Raw genomic sequence first — 17,189 nt, 5'->3', positions numbered from 1 at the left:
AAGTAAACAGTGACTGTGTGTGTGTATGTGAACTCCCCTGCCAAGCATTTTCCTCTTTTCCTGAACAGTCACTGAAAACTCAGGCCCCACAGGCCCCACTCCAACAGGTTTGGTAGATTTGGTAGATTTGTAGCTTGGGGTCCACAGGAGTCAACAGTTTGATGAGCAGGTGATTTAAGGTTTTTCTTTGGAAAATAATAGAGATGTATTTATTTCTTTGAACAACAGATGGCAGTAAAGTCAAATGAAAGAATTTCCTCTAGCACCAGAAATGCTAGGAAAGAGGTGCATAGCATCTTTGACCTTTGATCTCTGCACAGCCCCCGTCCCCTTTTTAATATAAAGTGTTTCTTTGAAAGACTACTGGCTCAAAATATAGCTCTTATTATATTGTTAGGATAATAAGACTTCTTGGTTCTTTTACTTGATGAAAACATTCATTTAACAATTTATAATTTTAAACACTATCTTTTTACAGTATAGATTGTGGCATTGTCTGTCTCTCACAGGCTTTATTTACTCTACCCATCCAATTCCTCACAATTTATGTTTAAAATAATTATGTTAAATTATTTAAATGAATAAATTTAAGTAAAAATTATTTGGGGATATACACACATACACACACACACACACACATATATATATATATATACATATATATATGTATATATATATATATATATATATATATATGTTTTATTATTTTATCTAGTCAGGGAATAGCTGAAGTAATTTTAAGTAAATTTATTTCAGGACAGAGTCTGGGAAAAGAGTACTAAAATTTCTGATGGGTATAAATAAATACAGAGATAAATAAGTGCAGGTGATGTAAATGAAAACAACGTAATGGGATTCATCCTTGGAAACGGAAGGTCTTTTGTAGCTTGAGGTAACAATGTGGGTTTTGGCCTAAGTTTCCAAAAGATTATGACAAAGGGTTTGGAGAGAGTTCCCTGGGAGGAGTACTTCTTACAGAGGGAAATCTGTTAGACAAAAATGATGACTTTGGGGAAACCTGATGTAATGTGGAGAAAGATTTGAGGGAAAATATAGGAGAAATCTAGTCACAGTGAACAGATGCAGATCATGGAAGATCTCAATTAGCTAAGGAATAGAAACACTCCAAGGACATTTCTGTGAGTTGTGAAGTAGGCAATGGAAAAGCGTCCTTGGATTCATCAGATCACACAGTCTTCATAAACCAGATAAGGTAGTTGGGAAAAATATCTAATATAAATTTATTCGAAAAAAACCCAAAGTATCAGAAATATCAAGTGATTTTCCCTAAGATTATAGAGCTCTGTTTGGCATAGGCCTTGGAGAATCTGACCTTCTGTTATGTCCAGGCTTCTAAGTCACAGAAGAGTCCCAGAGACAGCCACTTGCACAAGCCCTGAGTACTCACTCTATGTAAATAAAAGGTTAAATATTTTACACTAATATCTCTAATTGTCATTAGAATCCACCAGTGGAGTACTGAAGCCTTGCATGAATCACATCGACTCTCAAAATCAGGTAATTGAAACAAGGTTTAGGGAAGGGAAGGTTTAGAGACTGGAAGAACACCAATAATAATGATCTGAAGTTTTATTTCTGGTTTATCTGAGTCCAAAGACATAAAATAATCTGCTTTGATTTGGAATTTGTGTAGTTTGGGGTTGAAGAAGCATTGTGTTCAGGAGGACTACAGAAAAGTGACAGATATTTAAATATTCCTGTGAATGTAAAGCTTTCCCTGCCTTGAATTGACCTTATATTCAGACTGAAACATTCTCATTTTGCACTCCTAAACAGCTCACAGGAAGATAATCTTAATATTCATATTCTAAAGATGAGGAAATTGAGATCCAGTGAGGTTAAGTGACTTGCACCTGTGCAGCTAATAAGTGTCAGGCAGACAAAGCAAATTGCAAGACAAAAAGAGTAAAATGCTATTAAGCCTATTTATATGGATACCATATAAAATGATAAAGGAAGGTTCTTTATCTTTGTAATGATATTTTATATTCTGATTATAAAAGTAATGCATGTTCTTTATGGAAATGTGGAAAGAAAATGAATTTTTATCATCCAAATGACTAAATACCAAAACTATTTATAATAATATAATAGGAAAATGTTCTAAAGAGAGTGATGATGACAGTTAAACCAACATTCTTTTCCTTCAAAGTATATCAAAAAGTTGTCTTTATTACTAGGAGAAAATCATAGAAATTCAGCAGCATGTTTAATGGATGTATAACAAAGACATCGCCTTACCTTGAAAAATATCCATGAAAGTATAACAGATATTTAAAAATTTTACGTCATATTGTCTATGTTGGAATAAAACCTCAAGCTCTTATCTAAATAAAACGAGAGTAATCATGGCAATTCTAGATAGGAAAAAAAAAGTAAGAATGAAGACAGGACCAAACCTATATTGGCAGAGAAATGTTTGTTATTATATCTATTATTATTCAACAAATGGGAAGTGCAGGGAGCATTCTTTTAGAATTAGTGACATTCTTGGTATCACTTGCCATGGGAAAAAATAAGAGAACAAGAGTAGAAAAATGACAGAATTCTATCAATATCTCAATCATATTTAAGTGTGGTACCTAAGTGGACAGTTTATTAGACTTATGGGCAGGTACAAACATACAGGAGACAAAACCTCAGCTCAAAGTGGTTTTAACTGAGACAATGTTGTTGTTATTGTTGCTGTTTTTCAATGAATTTTGGAGAAGCTAAAAGACAGGACAGAAGAAATTAAGGAACCAGGCTATTAGAGAGCACCAGAACTAAAAGCATGTTCTAGAGGTTGCCAGTTCTCTTTGTCTCTCTGTCTCTTTCTCTCACTTCTCTTGAGTTCATTTCTTCTTTGTGTGCTGTAAAACAGCCACAGAAAATTACATTCCTATCTTTTTAGACTTGTGACCTGAGAAGTAATAGGTTTTCTCTCTCTCTCATACTCTACTGTTCAAACAACCTCCCAAAGTCTCACTTGAATCATTTACAGTTGCAAAAATGGGATAGTCTTCTCTCCCTTAAACAAAGGAAAGTCTTCATAAAACTGATGTGGCAATCATTCTGGGGAACTAGGTGGTCCTCTGTACTAACTGGTAAAATGATTAAGAAAATGAGTAAATACACCCCAAATCTGAAAGAATAAACACATATACAAGTAAATAAAAGTTCAAAACAATCATTTTCCAACAGTTTAGGAACCTCTAACAAGATGGATATCTAGCACCAGGACATTGTACACATTCATGGTTGCTGTAGACCTCATTTATGAATCTGGGGCTTCAACTAACTACCCAGATTTCACAGTGGTTTTTCATCTACTTCTCTTCTTTCTTCAAACTCATCATACAATGCTTCCACTTTTAACTAAGCTAAGAAAACTCTAGGTTATCTCCTGTGCATTTGTATCTGCTCACTAGTCTAGTAAGCTGTCCAGTCGGTCACTGTGTGGCACTAGCTATGTCTTTCCTCTATGGCCTTCGATTGTTGATTACTGATAGATCTACTAGGTTCCATTGTCTCTTAGGGACTGGAACCTCTCTCAGAACATTGTCCAGTTACTGCTCTGTCTTTCAAAAGTACCTTCCTCCACCAGAGCCCATAGTAACTAGGAACTGGTATCCGGAAGTGAAGTGCTGATTATTTCTTTTTAAAATAGGATTGTCTCTTTAAGAGATATCAGAGTAGCACTGCCCACATCCCAATGTCTTACAGACTCTAGCAAAGACTCTAGGAAACGAAATAGCTTTTCAGAACTTTGCATACAGCCTTCTGATATAACATAATATGCAGACATAAATCACAATGGATCTGGACAGTAAATAAATCTAATGACAGATAATGTGCTCTCCTCAAAAATGACTCTCTTCTTGGTCAACCAAAAGAAAATGTTTGTTTATTTCAGTGGAAGCAAGCTCATTATTATTGGTTCTTTCTTTCTTGAGGACTTTGGTTCTCTCAGTTTCATGCTAGGTGCAATTTTTTTTTTTTTGCATAGCAGAAACTTGGACTTGAGTCCAAGTGTCCTGATTCTCAGTTTATTTCTCTAAATATTGCTAACAACCATGAGGAGTCTATTTTCATGCGAACAAAAGACAAACAAAACTGTGTAACTGGAGAGAATCAGATCATTGAAACTGCTATTAGCCCAATGCTATTCTTTTTTTAATAGTTTTTATTTGTTATTTTTAGTTATACATGACAGTAGAATGAATGGACTTTCACATATCATACATACATGGAGTATAAATTCCCATTTTTGTGGTTGTACATGATGGGGAGTTACACTGGTCGTGTCTTCATATATGAACATAGGAAAATTATGTCTAATTCATGTTACTATCTTTCCCATTTCCATCCCACCTCCATTCCTCCAACTCTACCCTGTCCAATCTGGCAAACCTCCACCCCAGATTGCCCACCCTCCCACCTATTGTGAGTCAGTATATGCATACCAGAGAAAAAGTTCAGCCTTTTGCTTTGGGGGATTGGCTTATTTCATTTAGCATGATAGTCTCCAGGTTCATTCATTTACCTGCAAATGTCATAATTTCATTTCTCTAAATGGCTGAGTAATATTCCATGGGGCATTTGTACCACATTTTCTTTATCCATTCACCTGTTAAAGGGCACCTAGGTTGGTTTCATAGCTTAGCTTTTGTGCATTGAAGTGCCATAAACATTGATGTGGCTGATTTTAAGTCTTCTGTGCATATGCAGAGGAGGAGGATAACTGGGTCAACTCGTGGTTCCATTCCAAGTTTTCTGAGGAATCTTCATACTGCATTTCAGAGTGGTTGCACCAATTTGCAAGCCCTGCAAGCAATGTGTGAGTGTGGCTTTTCCTGCACATCCTCACCAACATTGTGACTTGTATTCTTGATAATTGCCATTCTGACTAGAGTGAGATGAAATCTCAGTGTAGTTTTAATTTGCATTTCTCTAATTGCTACTGATGTTCAACATTTTTTTTTCATGTTTGTGGACCAATCATATTTTTTCTTCTGTGAAGTGTCTTGTCAGTTCCTTTGCCCATTTATTGATTGGGTTATTTGTTTTCTTGGTGTTAAGTTTTTTGAGTGCCACTGCTTTTGTAGATCTCCAGATGAAGTGACAACACAATATAGCACTAATTTAACTATAATTTACCTTATTACATGAGTCATCTTCCTAACTAGATAGTGAGTCCTGAGCAGGCAGGAACCACATCTTACATTATTATCTAATAAGGGGTTGTATGGGGAACAGGGTCCCAGAAAAGTACTTATTTTCATTCACATTTAACCTACATACTGAAATAGCTATTCTCCTTTCCCAGCATTGGATATTGAAATCATTAATATAAAAATCAATTTGTATTAGAAATTTTTCAAATCATATTCTTATTTTATTAGCATGTAATTTTCTGAATGTGGTAGAAAAATCTCTGCTAATGAATTCTATTTCAAATGCTCTCATTATAAGACTTTCAAATCTCATTAACTAAACCAGGCATTAAAAATACAATGATAATAAAATGAAACGGGAAACTGTTGATAATAGATTTGTGTAACTTTCCTCTTTTAGTGAGAAAAAAAAATATGGCTTCAGTCAGTGATAGCCCAAGAATAAGAAGAGTACTTATAAAATACAGGGAATACACTTTTCTACATGTTATAGTACAGCCCGAAGTCTTGCTAGAGTTATGGAGGCAAGTATGAAAATATGGTGGATCTTAATAAGGGCATGTTGATATTGGCATTTTTATGATGTACATATTCAATAGCAATGCAAAATGTCCTGTATAAAGATAACATCATCTAATTGCAATCTTTGGGTAAAGTTGTCCAAGCCTTTATTTAAACTGTTCATATTGATAACTTGACCCTAAGCTTATTGATTAATATCTATTCTAGGCATCTTTGCCATACTTTTCTGGAAATGTAGAGAACAGACAACACTTAAGCAAGAAATTTACGTTTTTAAAAAGTGTTGGCCTTGCCCTAAGTCTTCTTTTTTCCCCCCCTCTCTCTGTCAGATATTACACTCCCTGGAGTCAGAAAGGATTAAGAACAAGAAGTAGGAAAACAGAAAGAAAGAAAACAAAAATCAAGTGACTAACTAATCACCCAGTTCTGGCAGATTTGAATTCCTTAGAGAAGTACAAAATGTCAGAGCTAGAAGCAATTGTCAGATCATTCTAGACCTACCTCCTATAAAGCTGAGTATGATGGTAACAAACAAGTAGAATTATTTACTCAAAATCTGTTGCTGATTGAAGGTAGAATGCCCAGCTCAAGGCAAACAAGTATCTCTCTTTCGAACACCTCCCAGCAGAATGAATGTTTGATGAAACATACAATCTAGTCCTCACTCTGCCCCACTTTGCTGAAATCATGTTTGCTGAAATCACGTTCTATTGGGCCCTGTATCTATTCAGCCCTATGTTCACTTCCTATGAGTGCTCCTTCAGTCTCTTCATGTGGCTCCTGTGAAGAGAGCTTGCTTAGGAAAGGATCTCAAGGAGATCTGAGCCTACACTCACTTTACCACTGAGGTATCTAGGACTTCTTGACTAAATCACTTGCACATACCATTTTGGGTTCCATTTCTCCACACTACAAAAAAAAAAAAAAAAAAAAAAAAAGGAAAGTGCATTGTATGGTAGAAACCTTCTGTTCAAAATCTGGTCCTAGGACCTGCAGCACTGACAATACCTTGGGGTTTCTTAGAAATGGAGAATTTCAGGCCAGACCCACTGAATTGCAATCTGCATTTTATCAAAATATGCAGGTGATTCACATGCACATTAAAGTTGGAAAAGTGCTGAGGGGATTTTAAAAATGGTTTCCCTCCTGTTACACATTATTCATGCTTTTTAGCAGAGACATGATTTAACTGCATCAATTTTTGGCACTGAGAAAAGCTGTGCTATTGGTGATATACAGAGATAGGGAATCATCTAACAACCCTCTCTTTCTCTCCTCATAGACACTTCTTCCCACTTTGGCTGTTTTTGCTCTTAAAATGAAGGCTTACCATTTTCTGCAATCTTTGTCTACAGGAACACATACAGCTGGGAGAGTTCTCTGCCAGGTGAGCAAATGAGCAAGCATGTTATCCCTTCTGGAGCAGCACCTTGGGAAGGAAAGTGACTGGGTGAAGGTCACCTGCAAATGGTGAGTGGAAACGAAACTCCAGAAAGATAGCTTACCACCTGGTAAGTTCTGAAGCATTAGTGCACTTCCATGTAATGCGGCTCTCAGGTGCATTATATTTCATGCACTTTTCCTGCCCTGGAGCCATTGTTTCCTTTGTAATTACAGACTCATACTCAGCTGCCTTGAGAATACTGATGATTGTAAAAAAGACAGCTCACCACAGAGGGTAGGAAGAACTGGTCAAATTGCAAATCTCTTGTGTAAAACGAGAAATCTGTGATTTGGGCTGACTTTCCACCTACCACCATCACCACCACCACCACCACAACAACAACAAAAGATTTCACAAGCAAACTGTCCTCATAACCCCCTTCCCTTTGGTTAATGCTGTCATGAAAAGGCTAAGCAGAAAAAAGCTGGCAGATAGATACTGCAGATTCAAGTGGAAGACAAACAGAAAACCACTTATCTGTGGATTAAAAAAAATCACACATTACATTGGTCAAAAGCAAGACCTAAAACTAGAAAAATGTTGCCATACATGATTAGATGTGAAGCATCCAATAGTTTTAAGGAGGCTTGGGTCCAACACTACAATAGTGTTGCCTCAAATTAGACCCCTTGCATATTGTTACAGTTTAGATTTTAGGTGTCCCCCAAAAGCTCATGTGTGAGACAATGCAAGAAAGTTTAGAGAAGAGATGATTGCGAATAAAAGCCTTAACCCAATTAGCGAATTAATCCCCTGCTGGGACTGACTGGAAACTGAAGGTGGGTGGGGTGTGGCTGTAGGAGGTGGGCATTGGGGGTGTGCCTTTGGAATATATATTTTGTATCTGGCAAGTGGAGTGTCTCTCTCTCTCTCTCTCTCTCTCTCTCTCTCTCTCTCTCTCTCTCTCTCTCTCTCTCTCTCTCCCCTTCCTGATCATCATGTGAGCCATTGCCCTCTGCCACAGTCTTCCATGATGATGTTCTGTCTTCCCTTGAGCCCTGAGGAACAGAGCCAGCTGTGTGGACTGAGACCCCTGAAACTGTGAGCCCAAAATTAAAATTTTCCTCCTCGAAAATTGTTCTTATTATGTCTTTTAGTCACAGCTGTGACAAAGCTGGTTAAAAAACATAGTTCATTCCTGTGGAACATGGAATTATATGTTATTTAATAAGTTTTTAAAGTTAGTTTTTATTTAATTCATCTTTTTCTAAGAGGAAACATAACAATCCTCAATATAGAAAAGCAAATAAGTAGCTCAGATAATAAGCTATACTCATTTCCTTCAGACCAGGTTATTTCTTGTCAATTAGTGTCTCCCACATTGAGTCCACACAAAGATCTAGATGCAGAATCTTTCTCAATAAAAGAAAGCAGGCACCAAGAGCCAGTGACAAATTGTGAGACTTACAACTAATCCTTGATTCTAAGAAGTATTGATTTTTCAAAAATTAAAGTTTCTAATATTAGGTAATGACAGAAATAATTTGTCTCTCCTGCTACATCCCCAGCCTACATCCACCAAACTTTTCATTAGCTCAACAGCCACTTTTATGAATCAATGTTGTTTTAAAATAAAATAAGTATGAATTTTCTTTGTCCCCTACTTTAATGCCTTTGAGTAAAAGGAGTTGTGTGTGTGTTTGCATGATTGTTTTTGAGATAAAATTCAACTGACATACAATGGTTCACCCACTTTGTAAAAAGCAAGACAGTGTATTGAAAAGACAATATAAACTTACCATACAGATCAGCAATTCTGTTTCTGGGTATGGACCCAAATGAAAACACATTTTCAATGAAATAGAATTTTTTTCAGGTTTATATTCATGGCAGCACTATTCATAACAAATCCCAAATGGAAACAACCTGATTATACATTGGCTAGAGAATAGCCTAGAAAAGTATGACACATCCTTCTCACAAGAGGATGTTATTCAGCAATAAAAAGGAATGAACTATGGATGCAGAGATGAGCCTCAAAAACACTATGCTAAGTGAAAGGAGCCAGGCACAAAACCCACATATTGTACAATTCCATTTATATGAAAGGTCCAGAAGAGGCCAATTTACAAAGATACAAAATAGACTGGTGATTGTCTAGGGCTCGGACTGGGGCTGGGGATGGAGATTAGCTACAAATGGATATGGAGAATCTATTGAGGCAATAAAATTTTTCTAAAATTGATCATGGTGATGGTTGCTCAACTTGATAAATTAACTTAATGTTTAAATAGATGAATTTATGATATGCAAATTAAATATCAATAGAGTTGTCAAAAACATTTCAACTGATGAGAGATAAGGAACCTGGCCAAGCATGATGGAGTGCACTTGTAATCTGTGAGCTGAATCTCTGCTTCTGTGTCTGACTCTATCATTCCCAATGCGCTTATATCAGGTTAGTTTTTCTCATTGATTCTCAGACACAGAATCATATTCTTAATAGATTTTTTTGCACTCATGGAATGTTTCCTCAGTTTTCTCTCAATCCATCACATCTAGACCATAGATTCCTTACTCATCTGTAGAATTCCTTTCTTAGAAACAATAAAAAACCCAGGGCCTAGATTAGCAGTTCATGTAGAATGAGTCCACGTTGAACACCATTAACCTCTGATCTACATTCCTTTATTAACTTAAATCCACAATAAGAATTTTGGGGTCTGATAGAGCAGCCATGGGTTTTGGGAAGTCTCTGGGGGAAGACCAGCATGATCATTTTGTAACTTTGTGAAGAATGGACAGAGAGGTGAAATGGTAGCCTGATGACTTAGATGAGGAATTCTGGTCACTTGTTCTACTTTAGTGGATTGGAGAAAAATGTAGACATTGAAGTTGTATTGATTTTAAAATAAATACAATATAAATTGATTACATTTGAGCCAAAACTGTACAGTTAAGTAGACTGATTGTACCCTAGCTATAGTAGAAATACAGGAATATGTGGTAGGAGAACTGCATGACAAAAATGCAAATTGAGAATTTTGCTCAAAATTTTGATGGCGTGAATGTAGAGCAATGCCCATCATCTATAGAATAGTATTTAGGATCTACATGGATTATAATAATGCATAAACTCTCTATAAATAATATGTGGATAATTTAATTACAAAGATGATGCAGTAAATCAAGATAAAGGCTCGTTCCAAAATGAAGAGCTTCCAGAAAGTCCAGCCTTGGAAACATGATAATTGTAGTTAGATGCCAGGGTCAACCTGTCATGATTGGGTACCATTTTAGTTCTTTGTCATTATGCTCAAGACTTAAATATTTGAGAAAGAAGATTGATTTAGCCAACTTAGATTAATACCACAGCTCAAGGAGAGCAACATCTTTTGGCTAGGGGAGAACAATGTCCCTTGATTTATATACATTTCCACTGGTTTATATATAATTGGCATTTTGCAGAGGGAAATCAATATGTGATTAGAACAGGTTAAAGATACCTGAACAAAGCAAAAATGAAGAACCAAAGTCCATTAAAATTATTGTGTCATATCTAACTTACTCTTCACCATACTTTATGTAATTTAAAACTGCGTGAAAACATACTCTGATTCATAATGTTATGAGATCTGTACATTTTTGCTTGCAATGTAAATTTTATTTGCAATGACTTTTAGCCAACCACTCACTAAATTCTATCCATTCTTTAATTAATAGTAATGTAATTTAGAAGTTTCCAGTAAAAATTTCATCATCTTCAATGCTCTTTTAAACCTCTCTGTTTATCTCACATGACATATACTTATATATGTGTAGCATCTCCTTATTTTGAGAGTGAGCTACTTGTGCATAGGTCTTATTGAACTCTGTATCCCTGACAAAGATTAAAATGGAGGTGACCACATAGCAGACATGAAATGATAAATTGTCAAATGTATGATCATAGCAATAAGTAAGCACAAGTTTTTCTACTGAGTAGGAGGTAGATTAAATAAGGGAGTATCCTAATTTTGCTTTATACCTGCAAGGAGGTTATGTTCTTGTTTAATCCATTCTGTCCTCTCTCTAAATGCAAGACATTATGCCCAGCAATTAAGCAGTTAGAGACAATAAGTGAGGTATTTTTCTGTGCCATTCAGAAGCAATTGCAAGCTATGGGAATTAGCATTTTCCTTCCAGTGGAATGCTCAGCAGCTGCAAAAAGTGCCTTGCTGAATGGCATGTGACACTGATTATATTATCTGGTGATTAAAAGGGTCACAATTAGATAAAACCCTGTGCCAATGAGTGTGTTGCAACTCCAACTCACACGAGCAATCTTCCCTTTCCCACTGAGCTAATGCTGGCCTTCGAATAATGGAAGACTCAGAGTTCTGCCACCCTCTATCATTCCAGCAAGGTTCTGCTCTATAATAGGTGGTAGTAATTCAGTTATAATTAAACAAGACCTGATATATTATTTCCTAATGAACTCAAGTGAAGTCATCTCCCACTTCTTCCCAGTGCCTCTAATTAGGCAATAAAGACTATATCATGAGCAATAAAGATCATTTTTCTGGGCTGGTGATGAGGGATTAGAGAGTACACAGGGAGGATCCTATGGCCCAGAGTGAGAGGCAGGTAGGCGGCAGTTCTGAATGGAACATCCTCCATTCCTCTCACCATCTGCTCCCAAATTACCTAGGTGGCAGGCACTGATGGGGAACAAATTGAATTGAAGCTAGAACAAGAAGCTTGAAGCCATCAGTCACTAGCCCAGAAATTTAAATCAGAGCTTTATGTGTGTGGGTCCTTTGCATAATTATTCTGGTGCTTTATTAATTTCCAAGCTTTTTATATCTACTGTCTGGTTGGATCTTGGGAAACTCAAGGGATTTAAAATAAGTAGCTTCCCCCATCCTTATGCATGAGATGATCAGGATTGCAACTTTGAAGTGGCATGCATGATGTGGGAAGGTTATTGCATTCACAGTTATCCACCGCTGAACCCTAAACAGAGTCCACTCTAAAGTGGTTTTGATTATAAATTAGTTTCCTATAATATTAACCAGTAATCATGCTTTCCTCTATTCCTTTTCAGATAATTAAGTGAGGAAAAGCCATTATTTCTGTATTTTCCTTTAGTTCATTCAGTGTACAGGTAGAAAATGGAGGTCTCCAAAACTCCATGATTTTGTGATATAGGGTGCTTCAGGGAAAAACAGCACTGTCTATAGTATATTCTCCTGATTTTGGATTCTGAGGGAGCTATTTTACAAGGGTATAAGTAACTGAGAACAAAGCAAAAATAACTCTTGTGGACAGACATGAATATAGAGCCTATCAATGGAAAGACAAACCTCCTTGCTTCCTGTGGGAAGGCCAGTTCACAGATTTATTTCAATATTGTTGATCTACAAATGAATCTATTTAACTCCTCCTTTAAATGGTTGTGATACCTGTTTGGTTTCCTCATAGGAGTGAAATAAAATCTTTAATCCATGTTCATTTTGTATCTTCATGAGAGTAATTAGTTTATCCTTTGAAAAGGAATTATCTTTTAACAGTAAGTGAAAGTTTATCAGTTTACATATTGCTGTTGACAATAAATTGGAGAATTAGCAACATGAGTACTCATAAGTATTCTATGGCTCACAAAGCAAAACTATTTATTCTCCGACTTTAAAGAAAAAGTTTGCAGACCTTCATCTAGAACACATACGTCCAACAGAGACTCATGGATCAGAGGATCCGCTTTTAGAATTTTTTTTTTACATGTTTAAGGTATCAAGATTGAGCATAAATGAGAACCAGTATAATAAGCCTTTACTTGTCCTTAAATTGCTAAGAGAGTTATTTTGGAGCATAGGATCTGGTTTTGGACTAGACGTTAGGAGACTTGCTATGATTAGCAGTGGGACATTTAGCAAATTCACATTTCTGGGTTTGAGTTTTTTTTTATATGTAAAATACATGTATATATTTTGCTCTCATTTTAATATTCTTTTTATGTTTATCCTTTAGAGATTAGCAAAACTAAAATTTTCTCCTGGTTGAAGTTATTTTTTGGAGAAAAATCAGAATAAATCAGATCAGATCATTCTGTCCTGAAACAGATGGAAACTGTGTTGAGAGCCTATTATAAAACTAACACATTGGGTTAGAAAACCATCTACTGCCAACCCGCTCCTAACTCAGAATGACTGAGCTGTTAGATGTCGAGTAGAAAGGCGGCAAGACCACTGTGAAAACAGAGTAGCAAAGGGGCCTAGGCTGGACCTCAGGCTTCTTGGGAAGAAACTGAAAATCTAGGTTTTATTTGCAGAAAATGGCCAAGAAAACATTGCAACTCATCCCTTCATCCTACTCAATATGGTAAGTGGTTTGCATATCTTTCCCACATCAGTTTGGACTCTGAGGTAAGTGAAATTTATTTGGGGCTTTCTCTACTCTCACTCTGACTCTTTTTCCCCTCACCTACGCTTTCCTCCTCTAGTCTCAATACCAGTATTCTCATCTTGTACCCTGAGCTGCAACCATATCTGCCCTCCCCTGGAGTTCTTTATTCAATCCTGCTGAGAATCTAACATCTTAACTACAAAACCTCTTTTCCTTTACTAACCCTTTCATTCCCCATTTCCTTTTTTCCCTCCCTCTTCTCTTTCCCTCCTTTCCTCCATCTTTCCTCTCTGTTCTCTTTCAACAATTACTTACTGAATGTCTGTCACTTGGCATCTAGGATACACTCGTGAGCAAAAAACTGAGATGGCCCTTTCCCTCATGCAGTTTGTGATCTACGGAGGGATACAGCCATGATACATCTAATTGTGTTCAATAAACACAAAATTGTGATGGTGAAGATTTTTACATAGAAGGAATATAAGGTGCTGTGGAAAACAGGGAAAGAGAAATCTTTCCAAATAAAAAAGGTAAACAAAGTCTTTTCTGAGGAAGGGACTCTTATGCTACTGGATTCTGAAATGTCAGTAGGACATTCCTATGCAATGAAGGTAGAGAACTTTCTGGGTAGAATATAGAACATGTAGAAAGCAGTACTAGGATGGATACTTTTATGCATCAACATAAGGGATGCCGAGATAGCTGGTAAAATATTATTTTGGGGTGTATCATTGGGTGGCTTTCTGAAATATATTAATATTTAAATCAGTGGAGAGAATGAACATCACTATCATCATGGTGGGCTGACATCATCTAATGCATGGAGGGTGCTACAAACAATAAGAGGTGGAGGAAGAGTGAAATCACTCTCTCTTCTTGAACCGGAATATCCATCTTCTCCTTACTCAGATATCAGCTTGCCTCAATTTGAGGCCTTCAGATTTCTACCAAGACTTGTAGAATTGGTTCCCTATTTCTCAGGTTTCAGGTTGAGACTGGGACTACCCCAACTTGTTTTTCTCAACCAGCATCTTTCAAGCTTCAGCCTGTGGGACTTCTAAGTATCCTTAATCAAGTGAACCTATCTTTCAAAATAATATTTTTCATATGTGTGTATGTATCTATCTATCTGTCTACATTGAATTATTATTTCTGTTTTTTTGTTTTTGTTTTTTTTCTTGGAAAACATCAACAAATAAAACTACTAAAGAAGTAGAGATAGTCAGAAGATCTGTTGGGGAGAGAAAGGGGAACTGTTTAATATGAGTCAAGATAGATATGTCCTGATCATGAAAATACAAACATTAGAGGATATATAAAAGGAGTGCAGCCTTATCTTTAAAATGATTTTACTTAAAGAGAGTGCTGTCATGTGGAGGAGTATTTGGAGAAAGCCATAATGCAGTGGAATAAATGAGAAAAATATCCATTGCAATTGAACATGCAGTATATCTACAATACTATGTAGGTCCTGTTATGTGTCCATCATTATCCTGAAATTTTCCAATCTTCACTGATATTCCTCCATTTTATAGGTGATTAAACTAAATGCTGAGAAGGTAAGTAAATGTCCAGATTAGAGAGATAATAAACCTGAAGGAGGGATTCACACAGTTTTATGCCCCAAATTCTATGTTCTTAACACCTATGCTTTGTTTCAACTGGAAAATTCTGTAAAGCACTGAAGAAAGTTGACACTGGAGGTATTTCCCCATATAAATACACATACACATGAACTCATACAGATTATTTTGTCACACCTAAATTTGCCATCAGATAATTTGAAAGTACAGATTTGAGGCAGGGAAATATGGAAATCAGTGTATGGTTTGCAATTACATATCAAAGAGAGCAGATCAGAATAGAAAATATGTTTACGGTGTAGAAGAGGCCCTGCAATGGCTGTATTTCTGCCTCAGTGTGACATCTCAGCAGGCAGAGTGGTCACTGAGCACTCAGCACTTAGGAAAATCAATGCTTGTTGTGCTTCACCTGGATTGGTGGTCACAGTTCATCGACCCTCTGTTCTCCTCATGGGACAATGAGACCTGGGTACTTATTAGCAGTGAACTTGAATCAAGTTACTTAACCTCTGTGAACTTGAGCTTTGTTGTCTCTAAATTGTGTCAATAAGATCCACCTGCAAGGACGGTTTGGCGCTTCAAGGAGATGACACATCTGCAAATGTTGTAGTTTTCCCTCTCTGCCAATTCCTGGAAGATCTTCCACATGGCTGCTTGCCTCCTTCCTCCTCTCTAACTCTTCCTCACTCTTCTTCCTTCTGTCTTTCCTTTATTTCTTCTTTTAATGTTTTTCCTAATTATTTTTATATTTATTTATAATGAGGAATCGCTCACTCAAATTGCCACAAGTTTTGTTATTCCATTCATCTGGCTATGAATCAAGAGAATGAATGTAAAACAAACATGCAGATTATCACATTTACTCTTTAACCAAATGGATTGATTTAAAATAAGTTTTCAGGCCCCTTAGGCAGATTGAGAGACACATAACACTATCTTCTTTTTCTTTCCCTTAAAACAACATCCAGACACCCAAAATGACCCCATTTCTTATTAGAGTGTTCATGCCTCTTCTTTCAATAATACTTTGGAATCTCACTGAAACTAGGACTCTTGAAAAGACACCCTATCTTCAAAGTATTTACATTTCTCACTATTGAATTTGTGTTTTAGGACTATGAGATTGAGCAGGGAATGTAGCTCAGTGATAGAGCACTTGCCTTGAACATCAGTGGGATCCTGCATTTGATCCCCAGCACCATGAAATATTAAAAAATATACATATATTTAAAGAAAAAAATATTAGGGCTCCTTTTTGAATTTCTAAGAACAGAACAATGAGTTCATAAGCAACTGGATTCTAAGTAGAGAGTGCTGTTTTATTATGGGGTGGTTTCTCCTTTATTTACATAAATCCCAGCATGAGATGGGCATTGCCCAGGAGAGCTACAGGGAAACTCTGGGTCTTCCTGGAGATTCATACTTTTGCCATGCATTATGAATAATTGAATTAATTATTCAAGACTGGATTTATGTTTTCATCAAGGTAAACATGCTGACCCTTCACTAATAGTCAGGTCATCTTTGCAAAAATCTCTGCTGAAGAACCACTGAAATAATGACCCCAAAATGTTGACTTTATTTCAGGGACGAGTCAAGATTCTGAAGTGAGGTGGACTGAACTGACCCTGAGCCTTGACCCTCCTGTCCTGATATTAGAGATATTCAGAGTCTCCCATAGTGGGACACAAGCTCAAGAACTTGGTCAAAAAAGGAAAAAAAAAGTCAGGGGAAGTTTTGTTGCAAAAATGTTAGCCTAATACTTTTATCTTGATTGCAACAGAATATTAAACTCTGTTCAAACACCAAAATTATATGTCTAGTTAAAAATGACAGATGCCTAACCCTTGAAGTTGGAAGATGGGGAGATCTTTTGGTTCCTACATGTCACATCACAAATAATCTCTTTTAAAATATTTGCAAATATCATCTTATAAACAACTTTGTGATAAATAAAGAACTCTTAAAACCCAATAATAAAACTGATATATTGATAAATGATTTAATATTTAATAAATTAATATTTTTCAATTAAAATGGTGAAATATTCATGTGGATTTTTTATCAACTTAATTGGCCATTCAACAAATTTTTTTCCTCTGTTTTTGATGTTTGGAGCCCTTAAGATGCATGATGGAA

At 36.3% G+C, this 17,189-nt stretch overlaps 1 long non-coding RNA gene across 2 annotated transcripts in view; it reads left to right on the top strand.

The window, feature by feature from the left end:
• Positions 1–16,925, top strand: part of LOC113189704 (uncharacterized) — a 37,129-nt gene extending 20,204 nt beyond the window's left edge. The window contains exons 2-5 of one of the 2 annotated variants that reach the window (XR_003301678.2): positions 7,055–7,169; positions 8,108–8,184; positions 13,394–13,443; positions 16,638–16,925. This is a non-coding gene — a long non-coding RNA (uncharacterized LOC113189704). Of the gene's footprint in view, positions 1–7,054; positions 7,170–8,088; positions 8,185–13,393; positions 13,444–16,637 lie in introns of both variants that reach the window. The other variant, XR_003301679.2, reaches the window with a different exon arrangement.
• The last annotated feature ends 264 nt before the right edge of the window (positions 16,926–17,189 follow it).

The sequence above is a fragment of the Urocitellus parryii genome, chromosome 13 (genome assembly GCF_045843805.1).
Source record: "Urocitellus parryii isolate mUroPar1 chromosome 13, mUroPar1.hap1, whole genome shotgun sequence".
NCBI lineage: Eukaryota > Metazoa > Chordata > Mammalia > Rodentia > Sciuridae > Urocitellus > Urocitellus parryii.
The sequence above is the reverse complement of the archived record's forward strand: the minus strand, read 5'-3'. Positions and strand labels throughout refer to the sequence as shown.